The 13,285-nt window shown below is 53.3% G+C and overlaps 1 protein-coding gene across 2 annotated transcripts in view; it reads right to left on the reverse strand.

Moving 5' to 3' along the window:
• ADGRD1 (adhesion G protein-coupled receptor D1) overlaps positions 1-13,285 on the reverse strand; it is a 176,790-nt gene that overhangs the window by 37,886 nt on the left and 125,619 nt on the right. The window lies entirely within an intron of this gene.

Genomic DNA, 13,285 nt, shown 5'->3' on the forward strand with positions numbered 1-13,285 from the left:
GATTAGAAGGACCTTTGAAAACCTCTCAGGTCCCCTACAAGCCATGGTCTGTGCAGGTAACCTCATACATCATTCTTCAGCACAGTGGTCTGAGTAACACTGAGGCAGACCACAGGAGGAACCTGCCTGCAGAAGTCGGGGTCTTCAGATTTTTCTTGTTTAAAACAGCTGTCAGATCCACAGAGCAGAATGTGTGTGTTGGTGTTGGGATAATCTGAGAGACTCTGCTTGCCTGAAGGGCTTACTCCCCCTCTCTTTTTATATAAGAGCTTGATAACTTTAACGCATGTTCAGCCCACTGGTTTGCCAGTGTGTTAAGTGAACCTGTGTTAAACATGGCTCCACCATAAGCTGCCAACAGCCTGTGCCTTGTGAAGTTGGATAGGAGGGAAATTCACACTGGCCCCAACATGCAACCGGAAGCAGACAGAGAGGACAGGCAAGGACCTCCTGAACCGGAAGCAGGGTGCACTCTAGTGGTGAGGTCCATGGAGACAAGGGTTGTCTGTCTTGCTCCTGTTCAGATCCCCAGCCTCTGACAAGGACTGGCAAACTCTAGATGTTCAAGAGATGAACCAAAGATCAGATTCACCTGGGGTCATGAAGCATTCACAGCAGACTGGATGGTTAAGATGGGGAGAACAGAAGTGCCTTTATTGGGCATCTACTGTATACAGGCACCAAACCAGCAGAGGAGGCTGTGAGTGGCATCCCGGTTCTCATGTTGAAGAAATGTGACTGCCCATCACTGCACAGCTGGCGAGGCAGTACTGGACTCACCCTAGATGGCCTGGACCCCCATCGGCAGCAAGCATGTATTAAGCACCCACTGAGTGCCAAGCCTTGGGCTTAACCTGCAGTAGGGAAAGCAGATAATGAACAAAGGCACAAACAGATACTGATAAATACATGAGTGAATAAATAAGGTCACTAGTTCTGCGCTTGATCAGGCTTAGATGGAAATAATCAGAGGCCTTACTGGAGGTGATTGTCGGGGACGGGAGGGGGTACCTAGACGTGAGAGTCATTCCAGGTCCTCTCTCTCCCCTCAAAGCTCATCCCCACCCAGTCCTGTTGGCTCCTCTGCTAACACTAGGCATACATCTCTCCTTATCCTCAGTTTCCAGAGCCTCTGTCTTAACCTCCTCTACTTCTTGGACTGCCTCGCAGCTCCCCAACTGCACACCATCTTCAGCCAAGTCTCCACTCAGCAGATGTGGGTCTGAGCTCACCCACCTCCTGGGTACCCTTGCGCCCAGAATGAAATCCTCGTTCCTGCCTGGGTCTGCAAGCCCCCCAGTGCTTTGTCCCGCCAGCATCTGCCTCACCGCCTTACTCACTTACTCTTTCAGGAGGGTCCACACAGGAAAGGAAGGCCTTCCCAGGAATTCAGCAGAGGGGACTGAACATAGGAAGTGGGGGACAAAGTATGGGAACCCTCAGAAAAGGAGATGATGGGGACAGTCCCCAGAGAACAGCCACAGCAAGAACATCTGCCCTTGTAGGGTGGGAAGGACAACAGGAGGGGGGTGATGTGAGCAGAGCTAGGACCACTGAAGAGCTGGAAACACAACAGGCCTGTCCCCTGAGCTGGGGTCACGGAGGGAGGGCGGTACTGCAGGAGCAGGGACCACGGAGGGGCCATGGGCGGCATAGGAGCATCTGAGCAGAGAGCAGACGGGTATCACTTCATGCCTGCCTCTCATTGGCTGGGCTCGGCAGGAAGCCAGTTGTCAAGGGAACCTGTGGCCAAGCAGAGTGAAGGACAAGTGGGGACAATCTGAGAGCATGCAGCCCACTCGCTGGGTCAGCCCGGCTGCAGATGCTCTCAGCCCCTCACTGCTCCTGGACCCTGCATTCCGTCAGTTTCCCCTGCCTCCATCACCCCACCTCTGGCTCTTTGCAAGGCCTGCTCTGTCTTGCCTTCTGGTCTACCTTCTGCTGGGACCCAGGCTCTGCTGGAGCCTGCCCCTCTGCTGGTCCCCTCTGACCCTGGCTAAACCATGTGCCTTCCTTCAGCCCTGGACAGGAGGAGCATGTGGCTTGCTGGGCAGCCGAGGTTTGACAACAGTCCCTGGGCTTAATCATCTGTGGGTTTCACTAGCAACACCTTCTGCATGCAGTCCAGCCTGCAGGTGACTTTCACTATGTTCTAGTGATGGAAATGAGACCAGAGCTCCAAGCTTCTTGGCTGCCTGAAGGGTACTATTGTGGGCTACAGGGGTGCACTGGTAGGGGAGAAACCCTACCAGATGCACGAAGACTTGGGTCCATGTCTTTAAAAAGGTGTCATCGACCTGCCTTCCTCAGGCGAGTCACCTCATCAGAAGAGTCAGCCAGGGACTAGGACTAAGCCATTTCACTCCCTTGTTACCCAGACCAGGCCCCTGGGGCTGTCTTAACCATCTCCACTCAGTCATACAGCTGTGTACCAGTCTGAGGGTGACTGGGAAGACAGTAACTACTTTAGCTTTTCCAAAAAAATGAGTAATTTAATTTAGGGCAATGTTTGCAAAGGAGAACAGAGATGCCACAGGATGATGGTGTTACCCAGGTATTAATTAAATCACAGCCAGAAGCCACCTGCCCTGGTCAAAGGTCACCTGGGGAAGCCAAGGCCACGGGCTGGAGGAGCTGCCAGCAGAGGCTGCAGAGACAAGGCTGTTGCCAGGAAAGCTGCCTGAGGCTCAAGGAGAGAGAGGACGGCACTTGGCCTCACCCCTCCCATCTCCTGCCAGGGCCCCAAGGAGTAGTCGGCACTGGTCAGCCCTAGGATGCTGAGTCCAGCAGGGAGAGGGGTGGGTCTGAGAGCAAAGGCCCAGGATCCAGACATGCCTAGGGTCCTGGGGATTGGATCCCTCCTGCATATAGCCCTGGGCAGCTGGGCCGTGGGAGTCAGGGAGTCTGTGCCTCTGCCCCTGAGCCTGCCAGCAGGGCTGGGAGGCTGCCAGCTCCCAAGATGCTAACTGGAAGCTGTGTGATCTCCGGCTTTACATGTGGGGGTGGGGATGGGGTGGGAACTCAAGACTGAGATTGCAAAATACACAGAGCAACTGTTGCGGGAGGCACGTGGACGATGGGATGACACGGAGCCAACACACCAGCCACCCCGATGCTCGCTGCACAGAGGCGAGGCCGGAGCAGACCTCCCCATAAATGGTGGCTTCAGGCACCTACGAGAAGTTCAAACCTTGGGCTGCTCTACCCAGCAAGTCTACTGCGGTGATTTGTCCTACTGACGCACTTGCAGTGCCGGAAAGGGTGTCTGCTCACAGATATTTATTGTTTGCAGCAGCCAAAGACTGTTGTCACCTGACATGGATCCACAGAGGCTTAGAGAAATCCCAGGGTTGAGGGTGGGGGAAGAGGGGGACCCAGTGGTGAAAATGAATGAGGCAGGTCCACATAGACAGAGATGAAGCAGTCGTCAGGATGTGCTGATACGTCTCTCAAAAGCACAGACTGGTTTCTACAGCACACAGCTCTGTGTTTAAGGAACAGAGGGTGACACGGAGACTGTCTCTGAGGTGACAGAGTCGGCCCTGCTCTGGGCAGGGGGCTGGGAGACATGAGAGGGGATGGGGCCCCCGAGCTCACGTCCGTCTTCTGTGCTATTTAGTGCATTTTCCCAAGTAGCATGGCATCTTTACAGCAAACATAGCCTGAGAAATTGGCCCTGGCTTTGTCTCAGTCCTGCAAGGAGTCCTCGGGCTCCTGTAGGGCCCCTCACCCCTGACATGGGTGGAGGGAACTTCTCCAAGAGGATCCCCTTTCCCACCACCACGTGGTGATCCATCATGTTTATGACAAAAAATGCAGAGTGCACCCGATCTGGGTCAGAACGCACTTCAGTCCCCAGCTCAGTCCTCCAGCCCAGAGCTGACCACCTTGAATGGCTATAGAACCCTTGGGCTCTCTGCCCTGCCTTCTGTCTCTCCCTCCTGTTGCCCTCGCTCTGGCAGGTGGGCCGCAAAGCAGTCTTTTTACCTCGAGATGGAGATGCCCCCGGCTCCACCCTGACTCCACCCCTGCATCCTCACTCCTGGCTGCTACCCTCACCACCCCTTCCCCCAAGGGAGTGAGCTCTCCCTCCTGAGGGGGGTTCGGAGACAGGAGCCCTCGGGATCCCACTGTCAGCTCCCCCTGCAGCTCCAGATCAGAGGTTTCTCAGAAGAGTCTAGGATAAATAAAGCAATGGCTGCTTTTCCTCTAAGGTAGTAGCCTGGGTCTGGTTGAAGGACAGGAGAATAATTAAATTTTCCAGGAGGGGCTGCTGAGCCCACAGCGAGGCACTGTCCCCAGGACAGCAGGGTCAGGTTCATGGACAAGCTGAGCTCCCCGAACATCTGATCCCTCCTCCTGCAACTCTTTCCCAGGTTGGCCCAGTGCCTGCATGCCTGGGGTTCTAGGGGGAGAGATGGGTGACAGGCAGTGGCCCAGCCCCAGAGCTCAGCCAATATGCCCACCCCAGAGAGGCAGCGAGGCGAGGACTCAAGGAAAGGGCCCTGGGAGCCCTGGAGGGAGGCAGGAGGGAGAGAAATGGGAGGGGTAGAGAAGAGGGGAGGGAGAGAGATGGGGGGACAGGGGAGGGGGGAGGGAGGAGGGGAAGAGATGGGAGTGAGTAGGGGTGGGGAGGAGGGAGGAGGGAGGCACTCTTCGCAGTCCCCAGTGCCCAGCTCAGCACCATCCCAGGCTCTCAGGCTCCATGGAGGGTGCAGGGTCAGAAGAGGAAGTTCCTAGTCCACACACAGCCTGGAAGGGCTTGGCTGGTGAATCTGCAAAAGGGAGAGAGCAGGCGGGCTTCCCTGGTGGTCCAGATGGTCAAGAATCTGCCTGCAATGCAGGAGACCTGGGCTCGACCCCCGGTTTGGAAGATGCCCTGGAGAAGGGAATGGCGACCCACTCCAGTATTTTTGCCCGGAGAATCCCAAGAACCCAGGAGCCATGGGGTTGCAAAGAGTCGGACACAACTGAGCAAATGACACACAGGCACAGAGGGCAGGTGTGTCAGAGCCCAGAGGATGAGCCAGGACCCAGTGGGGGCCTGTCAGCTCCCCCTTTGGCTACATAACAGACCAGGGACCTGAGGCGTGATGTAGGGAGACTTTCTGGATCCATAAGAGAAAGGCATTTAGGACAGCCCCCTTCTGTGGAAACCCACAGGGTGAGGCCTTACACCCTGGGAGAGAAAAGGGCAAAACAAGAGACTTTTCGGCTCCCTCCTCCTACAGGACTCCCATTAACAGGGAAATAGTAGTCTGGACTCTGTGCTCAGAGCACAGGACCCTGCTGTCCTTTCAAAGAATGAAAGGAGAAGGACGACGCTGGGACATGTGCTCTGACACTGCCATGTAGGGAGGTCTAGGGTCCCCAGGCTCAGGGCACCCCAGTTCCCTGCCTACTCCTCTCTGACATGGCTCCACTGGCCACATCCCAGGCGGGTGCCACTGCTGACATCACTGCAGTCTCAGTCAGCCTGAGTGCCTGGGGGGGGTGCTCAGAGCTCAGTACTCATGACTCAGTGCTTGGAGCTCAGTACTTGGGCTGGGTGCTCAGAACTCAGTACTCACAACTGGGTGCTTAGAGTTCAGTTCTCAGGGCTGAGATGCATCTGACTTCTACTACAACTCCACAAGGAGAGGGTCCCCACTCATGTCACAGGCAGGTAAGCTGAGGTTCAGAGAAGGCACTTGCCCAGAGCCATGCAGAGTGTCGGGGGATGAACCAAGCATTCAACTGACCAAGAGACAGAATGGGGCCGCTGCTTAGGGATAGAGCTGTATACAGTAGGTGCTCATCAGAGTAAGTGATGTGCACACTTGGAGACATCACTTCCTGATGGTGAACTGAGCCCTCTGCTAGCACCAACTAAATCCTGGCCCAGTCTGTCTCTGATACACCCACCAGGACCACAAATACAGCTCAGAGAGGGGGCAGTTCACTAGCCCCAGGCTGCCTTATAATTAGGTTCCACCCCACACCCACCCTGTGCCCTCCCTGGCAGCCAGAGCTGGGGGCACGGCCTCAGGTGGCTGCAGCCCAGGCGATCCTCTAACCATTGGCCAGGGCGGACATGGGCCCTCAGAGATGGGGGAGGAGCTCTGGTGAAAGCAGGTGCCCCCACCCACCACCACTGCAGCTCCAGTGTCAGGAAGGCGTGGTGTGCCCTAGCCATGCCCTTCCTTTCCCACCAGTGGCTAGATTTAGAAATGCCCAGAAAAACCTGGAGTTTGCTTCAGGACATGGACTCCTCTGAGTCAGAGACCGCAAACACCATTGCCCTCAGAGAGGCAGCTTATATAAATTCATGAGGCCATCTGCGAGCTTGCATACATAATAAACAAGCAAGACTATTCTTCCAAAAAGAAACGTCTTTATCTTCATTTCTTTTCCTAAAGTTCCTCTTAGTAGATGTCATTTCTCTTCCCTAGAAAAGAATAAGCAGCGTTTTGCTGCCTCCCTGAAAGCACAATGCGAACATGACGATGAATGGCCCCTAGTGTGAGGCAGGCGATAGGGAGTGCTGGGGGCTCTGGAGAACTGCAGTGCAGACCCCTGCCTGCAGGGGCCATGACTGCTTGCTCAGGAGTGGAAGCTCTCTGTGGTCAGATCTTTTTTCCTTTTTTTTTTTTTTTAAAAAAAAGAAAACTAGAAATCCAAAATTTTAGATAATAACTGAATTTTGAAGTATCGACAAATGACAAAAAGGGCATCATTAAAAAGTCTACAAATAAATGCTGGAGAGGATGTGGAGAAAAAGGAACCCTCCTATAGTGTTGCTGGGAATGTAAATTGGTAGAGCCATTATGGAGAACAGTACGAAGATTCCTCAAAACACTAAAACTAGAGCTACCATACAATCCAGCGATCCCACTCTTGGGCAAGTATCTGGAGAAAACTATAATTCACAAAGGTACATGCACCCCTAAGTTCACCACAGTGCTATTTCCAATAGCCAAGACAAATCAGTTCAGCTCAGTTCAGTTGCTCAGTCCTGTCCGACTCTTTGCGACCCCATGAATCACAGCACGCCAGGCCTGCCTGTCCATCACCAACTCCCAGAGTTCACCCAAACTCATGTCCATTGAGCCATCCAGCCATCTCATCCTCTGCCGTCCCCTCCTCCTCCTGCCCTCAATCTTCCCCAGCATCAGGGTCTTTCAGACAAAGACAAATATCATGAGATATCACTTATATGAGGAACCAAAAATATGATACAAAAGAATTTATCTATGAAACAGAAACAGACTCATAGACATAGAGAATAGATTTGTGGTTGCCAAGGGAGAAGGCAGCTGGAGGAGGGAAGGACTGCGAGTTTGGGGTTAGCAGATAAAACAGTTATATATAGGATGGATAAACAACAAGGTCCACTGTATCACACAGGGAAATAAATTCAATATTCTCTGATTAAACCATAATGAAAACAAATAGGTATATATGCATAACTGAGTCACTTTGCTGTATAGTAGAAATAAATACAATATTGTAAATCAACTATACTTCAATAAAATATTTTTTTAAAGAAATATTGACAAATGGGGGACTTCTCTGATGGCTCAGACAGTAAAGACTCTGCCTGCAATTCAAGAGACCTGGGTTCAATCCCTGAGTTGGGAAGATCCCCTGGAGAAGGGAATGGCAACCCACTCTAGTATTCTTGCTTGGATAACCCCATTGACAGAGGAGCCTGGCGGGCTACATTCCATGGGATCGCAAGAGTTGGCCATGACTGAGCGACTAACACTTTCATTTTCATGGACAAAAGGGCTAACCAGATCAGGTCTACCGGCCAAAGTCAGCCTGCAGACCACGGGCTGTGACCCCGTCTTAGGAAACTGCTCCTTCCCCAGGCTCCCTGGCTGATGGGAAGGTGAGGGGGCCCCTGGGGTCCAGTTCTCCCAGGGGCACCTGTCCAGGCACAGAGCTCCTGCCCCCACCCAGGATAGATGCCCACACTCAGGCTGCTCTGAAAGAGCCCACAAGGGAGCCAGGGGCCAGCGCCCTGGAGAAAGTCTGAGCTGTGCTTCGTGGGCCTCCAGCACTCCCGCCAGTTCTGGGCTGTGCCCACCACCACCTCACCTTGGGCATCACCAGGTTCATCCATTACCATGACTGTTTGTCATAGCACAGCTTTCCCACATTAGACAGCAAGCCTGTGCTCCGAAATGCAAGCCTCGGGTGTGGATCCCAGACACAGGAAGGACTGAATTCCCCCTAAGGCAAGATACCTTCAGCCTTTGTTCCAGTTTCCCTGTTCTCACCTCCTCCAAATCCTGCCTGTTCTGATTTCCCTGCCTATAAATTCCATTCATAAGTCTGACACTGCGGTTACCGTGGTTTCAACAAGAAACCCACCTGCCCCTATCCCCAGACCCTGCCTGGACCAGCCCACCTGAGCAGCCCGACAGTGGGAGCCTCTGTTCCTTGGTCCCCGGCGACCCCTGCTGGTCAATCATTGGAGATGAGGGAGGTTCTAGCATCTGTGTTTGCGCACCTGCAGTCCCTATGCCTGGGAATCGGGGTTACAGGCTAAACCCACATGCACTCAGCATTCCAGCATCCAGGGAGAACACTCTGTGTTTCCCTAAGCTCCTCTCCCGTGTGGAACTGACTCCCTCATCCACGCACTTGTTCAGCCACATGGCACTGGGAGTCAGGAAGGAGCCCTCAATGATATGCTCTCAGTCTTTAGCAACTGCTTCTCCAAGCTGTGAATTGTTACTCACTCATTTGGGATCATTCCACACAAGTGCATCAATGGGAGTGTATCACACAGGCCAGGGTTCAGCCCAGTTTCTCTTGACTCTTATTTGACTCACTCGGGGAGGAAAGGTCTTCCAAGAGCCAACCACCAAGGAGGAAGCTGGGTGGGAGAGGAGCCAGGAGAGACAGACAGAGAGAAGGGCTCACAGGTGGATGTAAGCTTGGAGGAGAGAACCTGTCCAAGAGCCTGAGACCAGGGCTGGGAGGCAGAGCTTAGGAAGATTCAGCCTCAACATCAGGAAAATAAAACCATCTGTGCTGCTTTTACTAATTCTCCAAAAGCACCACGGATCTGGCATCTACTTGTGATAACTGCCTTGTTTTTTTTTTAAATGTTCATGAAAATGTTCATTTTTAGCATGGATAATTTTAAACCATTTTCAAATCGACCTTTCCTGGCAATGAGTAGACATGATTTGCTTCCACGAAGACACCCACAGGCTGTCTAAATCTGGCATCGCTGCTGAGTAGGGATGGATCTGTAATCACAGATGCTGTGTGACCCTGGTTTCTTAGTTTCCTGGACCGAGCTCCTCCCTTCCATCCTCTCCCACCCACAGGCACAAACACAACTTCCTGCTGAGTGTTGGGAGCCCCTGCCCACTCCCACTGCTCTGCAGACCTACCCACATCATACAGGAAATTAGATTTAGTCCTTGGTATTTTAAGGATCGGTGTTTCCCAGGTGGCGCTAGTGGTAAAGAATCTGCCTCCCAATGCAAGAGACACAAGAGATGCGGGTTTGATCCCTGGCTGGGGAAGATCCCATGGAGGAGGGCATGGCAACCCACTCCAGTGTTCTTGCCGGGAGAATCCCATGGACAGAGGAGACTGGTGGGCCACAGTCCATGGGATTGCATGATCTGACATGATTGAAGTGACTTAGCACGCACACACACATGTAACGGATGAGGAGGAAGAAGCTCTGCTTGTGGGCCATCCCTGGGCATGGCCACCAGCCTAAGCTCTGGGGTCGGAGAGCAGAGCTCAGTTTCAGACTCTGTCCCCAGGTGACCTCAGGCAAGTCCCCAAGCCCTCATCTGTGATGGTGATGGTGACAGGCCCCACCCCCCACGGCAAGGTCCGAAGGAGGCAACAGACCCCGAAGCGGTGCCTGTCATCAGCAGGCACCCAGCTCTGTGACCCACCCTTGGACCATAGCTGCCTCCAATGACTCCAGAACTGCCCTTGTCAGGGGAGCACCCTGAAGACCCCCCTGCAGGGCAGAACACTAGCCCTGCTGACTCTGGGTCTGCTCAGCCCGCAGCTCACTGTCTTGTTTGTTTCCTGTGTCCCTGGAACTCCTCTCCCCAAAGGCAGTCTCACTAGCTTCCTCTGCATCTAACTTCGCAGCGGGGATCTGTCCGACCCCCTCCCTTCAGACCCCAATCAAGATCACCCAAGATCACCCATCTCCACCCTCTAGTGAGCACACACTTGGAATCAGACTAACCCCAACCCACCCTTCATATCTGTAATGATCGGCCTGGCCATTTTCACAGGACGTGAACACAAGCTTGACCTGACTTTTACAGAGGAGATGGCTGCACCCAGGGTCTATTCAGAGAGCAGTCTGGAGCCAGTAAAGCCTGAGCTCTACTCAGGTCCCACCTGGACCTGTGGAGCCTAGGTCAGCATCTTCACAAGAGCCAGTGGTCCCTGAGCACGTGCAGTTCAGGCTGCTGGTCTGTGGGCATCGGACTGGGCCAGGCCCACCTCTGACACGTGGCCTGGAAAGGATAATTAACGACACATCTAAACAATCAAGAGTTTTGCACAAAACTAATCTCCAGTTTTTCTCAATCAAAAAAGGGGCAGCAGCATCTGCATCCACAGAGGCTGCCTGGTCAGCTGGGTGAGGGGTCTCAATTCACCTCGCCCCCACCCTCCATGACGCCCCCCACTCACACCACTCTCAGCCCCCTGGACATTCAGGTCTGAAGCCCCTGGCACCTTTCCTGGGAGCTGCACCAGCCCTGGCTACTCCTGCTCCGGCCTTTGCATCTGCTGCTCCTCCACCCGGAGTCCCTTCCTCCCTCAGGGTCTCTGCCCATCACCCCCAGCTCAGGAGGCCACATGGGGCCACCTCTGTCTTCCCACCTTACCCTACCATGACTGCCTTCACATGCTGTGTCTCCATCCCCACTCAAGATCTTGAGCACTGAATTTTCTAGAAAAAGGCAAAGCCTAGGGGTCACCTGGAACTCAGCAATTCACTGATGAATGGATGGATGACAGGCTGGGCCACCCCGGCCTCTGGGCCTCACTTTCTCCACCTGTCAAGGAAGGGGGCTTGACCACCGGACCACATAGGTTCTGCCTGGAGGCAGCACAGTGCCTCTTCCAGGAGCTAAAGAGAGTGGCTGGGTTTTCCCCATGACACCAGAGGGACGCTGAGTGAGCCATGAGGTTCAAGGCGCTGGCAGGAGGGAGAACAAAGGGGCGGTGTGGAGGACAGAAGGAGGGGAGTGAGCCTCTTGGAGGCCGTGCTTCTCACTTTCTGGGGCCTGATATGCTAAGAGACATGAGTGGTAGCAGAACCTGTGGACCAGGACAAGCAAGGGAGGCAGAGAAAGGAACCAAGTGGATGGACCACTAGAATGGGTCCACCTCTTGCAGTCAAAGTAGCTGATGCTTGGGTCCCGCAAATAGGGACTTACCCTCTCCACTTCAAGGCACTCTTGTTGTCTTATTTCATTTTTCTTTAAATCACTAGCAGTTGCCCCCGGCTGGTCTCCCCAGCTACCATTGGTTCCCGACCCAGCATGCTCCCTGATTTAGGATCAAAGAACTGAGGTCAACAAGAGAAAGGGTTTTGACTGAGCAAGTGGGAAGGATGGAAACAGAAAGGGAGGAGCACCAATCAACTCATCCCTAAATGTCACACCTTTAAAAAAACATTCCCACTGGGAGTGTTTGGGGCTCATACCTGATGGACAAAGATTCACCATGATGGGTGCTGGGCGGAGAGGTGGGCTCATGCCCCTCAGGCCTATGATAGAACCACCTGCTCTGAACCTCTAAAAACTCACCACCCAGAGGACCCAGACCCGTCAGACCTGGGCTTCATTTCATCAGGATTCCCAGGCAAAACCCAGAGGCTCTTGGTGACTCTGTCTGATGGGGTTGCTCAAAAGTCTGCTAACCCAACTCTCACCTGATGCTGCATCACAAGAGCAAAGGGGGTCGTCTGTCCAGATAGACAGCATTGGGCATGTACACGCGTGGACTGTGCAGGGGGTGTCAGGCCCCCCCCACGTTCTCCGAGGGATCGCCCGGAAGTCCTCTCCGGAGTCTCCATAAGTAATTCACAGTCTGCTTGGAAAACCCATGATGCGCTTTGCAAACAGAAAACTCCCCATGCTCACTGCCCTCCCTCCATGATACACCAACCTCATCTATTCCTGCCTCCTGTCCTCTGCACTTGCTGGTTCTTAACCTGGAAGATTCCTCTCCCAGGCCTTCTAGAGACGAGCCTCTTCTGGCCATTCAATTGTCACTTCCTCTGAGACACCTGCCTCCTCCCCACAACCTCCCTCCTCCCCATCTGCCATCTCTTCCATCCTTCTCCCCAAAGGTCTTCCTAAACTTACTGCTCTTTGAAATTACCTATTTAGTTGCTAATTTGTTTATGATCTGTCTTTCCCACTAGAATATAAACTACTCCAAAGCAGAAACGCATGGCTTTTCTTGTTTACAAATGAAACTCCAAGCCTGACACCTTAGGTCCCTGATGGGTATTTGTCGAATGATGGTGGATGAGATTTCGATCCTTAGGTAAACACCGCTTGCAGCCTGGATGTTGCTATAGAAATCTCTCCTTCCCTAACAAAACTGGTATAATCGTGGGCTTATCAAATATTTGCTGCCACCCAATATATGCAGCACCTGGACTACAAAACCTCAGGAGAATAGAGTCTGTTCATAAACAGACAGACCCAAGAATGGATGTGCCCCGAGAGAGTGGGTCCCTGTTACTGGAGGTGGATTTACCAGAGCGCCTAGCAGGGCAGGTCATATGGCCAAAGAGACTCACCCTGCGCTGGCATCTCACTTCCCAGCAGCATTCAGCTCTGTTGACGAAGGAGGAAGAAGAGGTCCCTACCCAGCTCTTGCCTCACTATTCTGAGAACTCTGTCCCAGCATCACCCAAAATCTTCAAAAGGAGCCAGGAATTCAGAGTCATAAATAGAATTTTTCAATTTCCAAAACACAGTATGGGATGAAACCAAACTTGTCTCTCGGTGCCTGGCCTGCTCTGCTTCTTAGGAGATCCCAGGAGGCATCCCATCACCTCGCTGCTCTCCCGCCCCCGCCAGGAAAACTCAATTTCCTTTGGGGCCCTAAGAAGCCAAGGAAGCCATCACGCGCAGGGACCCACTGTGGTTCAGAGAACCCCATCCCAGGGCATTTGCAATTTTGTTTTGCCTTTTCAACAGCAGAAATTTATTTCTCACAGTTCTGGAGGCTGGAAGTCTGAGATCAGAGTGCCAACACAGTCAGGTTCTGGTGAGGGCCC

The sequence above is a fragment of the Ovis canadensis genome, chromosome 17 (genome assembly GCF_042477335.2).
Source record: "Ovis canadensis isolate MfBH-ARS-UI-01 breed Bighorn chromosome 17, ARS-UI_OviCan_v2, whole genome shotgun sequence".
Lineage (NCBI taxonomy): Eukaryota > Metazoa > Chordata > Mammalia > Artiodactyla > Bovidae > Ovis > Ovis canadensis.